Here is a 3,928-nt window from a genome sequence, read left to right on the forward strand (position 1 = left end):
AAAAAAAAAAAAAAAAAAAAAGATGAATTAGAGTATTAAAGGATGGAGACAAGAATGAAAAGGGGGAGAAGAGAACAAAATAGAGGAGAAAAGACAGAGAGAAGACACAGTGAAAAAGGCTAGGTACGAGAGGCTGAAAGAAAAGGAGGAAGAGTGATGGAGAAGACACACCTGAAGGGGAAGGAGGTGAACCAGCGTGGCCTTGCTAGTACCACACGCTGTGCATATGCCAAGTACACATCATGCAAACTTTGCTTCACATAACATCTACACCAATCCTGTGAAATAGATATTGCAATCCTGGCTTATAGATAAGTAAGTCTAAAAGAAGTTAAATAGCTTGCTTACAGTCACATAGCTCATAAGTTTAGAAACAAAACTGAAATCTGAATGCAACTCTGCCAACTCCAAAATTTATGGAGAGAATGAAATTAAGAAAATGGATATAAAGGAAAGTGTGGGAACGTTTATAAGATTTAAAGACGGCTATTTCGGAGACTGTGGGCTTCAGAATAAGTTACTCTGTGCTGCTGGTTAAGTTGCGGTCTCAGAACTCCACACCCTCCCTACTATACTCAGCTTTGTGATGTTAGTGATGAAATCCGCAAGCCACATTGTTGCTTTTCCAGCTCTCCATGTTAGGCCTTGCTCCAGCCAGCCAGCACCCCGTCCTCAGAGTTCTGAGTCAGATCCACTGGGACTATCCTCCTAGTTCAGAGACATCAGAATATGTGAAGAAAAAATATGACTGTCAGTTCTGCAGGACCCAGCCTCTAAATGTATACATTTTAATAACTCCTAACTCTTCCTTTGTTCCTTCAACCCTTGGGTCAGTAGCTGCTTCCTGTAGTTGCTACTTCCATGTTCAAATAATTGGCATGGATTTTGTCTCCTCATTAGGTGCTGACTGACAGAAAAGTTGTTACCAGGAGTGGTCCTGGAAAATCGACCTTCATAGATGGGAGTTGGGGATTGCTTTGGCAAAGTCCCTGAGCTTGAACCCAGTGTTAAACTCCTTGCCAATGAAAAATGAAATGCATCGCATGCAATAGCATCACCATTATTACTTTGGTTGTTTAAATAAAGTACCTATTGAAATAAGTGGCTTGGGAGCCCAAGTTGCTGCTGCTCTTGACTCTTAAGACAGTCATGATGATTATAAGCGTTGTTGTGGAGGATGTCTTCTGAGTGTACTGCGTGCTTTCAGAAAGAAAACTGGCGAATTCAAGACTTTAATATCTCATGTCAAGTCATAATCAGAGATCCAGAAAAGATTCAGCAGCAGCCCTAAAATAATCACTTGTTTCTTATAGCCACAGGACTGGTACTGTCCCATATTAAACACTAACTAAATTTAATTGTGTGAGTTGCACAATTGAAAGGTAAGTTGAATTCACAGCTTCAACAAGACTGTCATGTGAAAGTTAGGGGATTGACAAGGAAGAAGTTTTAGAACTGAAACCTGGCGTAAGGGTTTCCATCTGAACTCAAAGGGGGCTGAGGATCTTGAATCTCCAAGTCATTCTGAGCTTCTTTGACCAATAAAAATAGATATCCCCCCTGAGTCTGATGAGAACAGCTGTCCACTGCTGGAAAATCCTCTAATAATCTCACTTGGGAAAGGTACTTATATGGAATGCCTATCGTCCTGAATAGCCACCATAACTGTATCTTTTTCCTACTAGTCCTGTACTTCTGATCAAATTTCAGATGCTCCATAAGGCAAATATGATGTATCATCCAGGAAAAATAGCTCATACGTGAAAAAACATGCCATAGGCCAAAATCCAGAATACTGACAACACCAAATGCTGACAAGATTATGGAGCAGTAGGAACTCTCATTCATTGCTGGTGGGAATGGAAAATGGTACAGCCACTTTGCAAGGCAGTTTGGTGGTTTCTCACAAAACTAAACATATTCTTACCATACAATCCAGCAAGCATACAACTTGGTATATACCTTAAAAAGTTGAAAACATATGTACACTCAGAAACCTGCCTATGGATGTTTAAAGTAGCTTTATTCATAATTGTCCAAACTTGAAAACAACCAAGATGTCCTTCAGTAGGAGAATGGATAAACTGTGGTACATCCAGACAATGAAATATTATTTAGCACTGAAAAGAAATGAGTTATCAAGCCATGAAAAGACATAGATGAGATTTAAATACATATGACTAAATGAAAGAAGCCAATTTGAAAAGGCTGTATACTGTATGACTCCAAGTATATGACATTCTGAAAAAGTTAAAACTGTGAAGACTAAAAAAAATGAGTGGTTGCCAGGGGTTATGGGTAAAAGGGGTGGAAAAGGAACAACAAAAAGGGATTTGAGGGCAGTGAAACTATTTTGTGTGATACTGTAAGGTGGGTACAAATTATGTATTTATCTAAACCCATAAAGTGAACAACAACAAAAGTGAACCCAAATGAAAACTTGGACTCTGGGTGATTATGGGTCAATGTAGATTTATCAATTATAAAAAATGTATCACCCTAGCAGGGGATGTTGATAATAGGGGAAGCTACACATGTGTGAAAACAGGGGGTATATAGGAAACCTGTGTGCCTCCTGCTTGCTGTGAACCCAAAACTACTCTGGAAAATAAAGTGTATTTTTAAAAAGCATTATTGCATTATTATGTATTAGCAGAAACCTGAGGAATATGTGTAAGTGTATTTTTAGGGTAGTAAACCAAAGAAGATGGAATATAACACGGTCTCACTCTAATAATCTCACTTGGGGAAGTTGCGTGTAAGGAATGCCTAAATGATGTGATTACACTTAAAGATTCTGGATGTAAAATTGTTGTACAAAGAATTATTCGGTTTGTTGGCTTAAACTTGAAATCAATAATGGTCTATGTTTACTGATGCTCAAGTGTCAGGACTTTTTTGACATAATGTAAAGGAAAGGAATCAAAGACTTAAGGAGATAGGAATTTTGGAGAAGATTTGTCATATGACACTGCACACATACGCATCGCCAAGTAACTTCCCACAGGTCCCAGAGAAAACTGCCTTCACCCAAGGCTTTTATATTCATAGGGAACTCTTGCAGTAGCCTAGGTATGATGGTGGAGACACACTCTCTCTTTGATTTCAGTAGAGATAATAGGATCTCAGAGCAGTGGACGTTAAGTCACAAAACTTGACTACCAAAGTAAAAGTAAGTGCAGTTGGCCTGTTTGAATTGCATGGGTCCACTTACACACAGAATTTTTTCAACCAAACACTGATTGAGATACAGTATTCTCAAGATGCAAAACTTGCATATATGGAAGGCTGACTTTTTATAAACACTCCACAGGGCTGAGTGTGAGACTTGAGTATGAGCAGATTTTGTATATGCAGGAGACCTGGAACCAATCCTCCCCACCCAGTACACTGAGAGACAACCGTACCTTCACTGTAAAGAGAAACAGAGATATAGTGGGAGCCAGAATGCTTTGACCCACAGGGATCTGTCAGTAGTTAGTTTATTATGGTATCCTTGGAATGAAATTAAGGGGAAGCGTATTAAAATGTTGGTTGATATTTATACTCAGATCTTCGGGGGATTGTATTAGTTTCCAATTGCTCCTCTAACAAATTACCACAAAATTGGCAACCAAAAACAACACAAATGTGTTATCTCACAGATTTTGTGGGTCAGGAGTACAGCAGGGCATGGCGAGATTCTTTGCTCTTGGTCTTACGGGAGTAAAACCAAAGTATCAGCTGATTCTCATCTGAGGCTCAGTTTTCTTCCAGGAATTGTTTTGTTGGCAGGATTCATTTCCTTCTCACATTTTAATATAGTCCCCTCCATCTTCAAAACAGCAATGGTAGGTCAAGTTCATGTTATACTTTGAATCTCTCTGATTTCCTACCCTACCCCCGCTTCCCTCTCCAATGTCCTCTTCTGCTCTCAGCTGGAAGAAAA

This window comes from Mandrillus leucophaeus, unplaced genomic scaffold, assembly GCF_000951045.1.
Source record: "Mandrillus leucophaeus isolate KB7577 unplaced genomic scaffold, Mleu.le_1.0 Scaffold58, whole genome shotgun sequence".
Classification (NCBI taxonomy): domain Eukaryota; kingdom Metazoa; phylum Chordata; class Mammalia; order Primates; family Cercopithecidae; genus Mandrillus; species Mandrillus leucophaeus.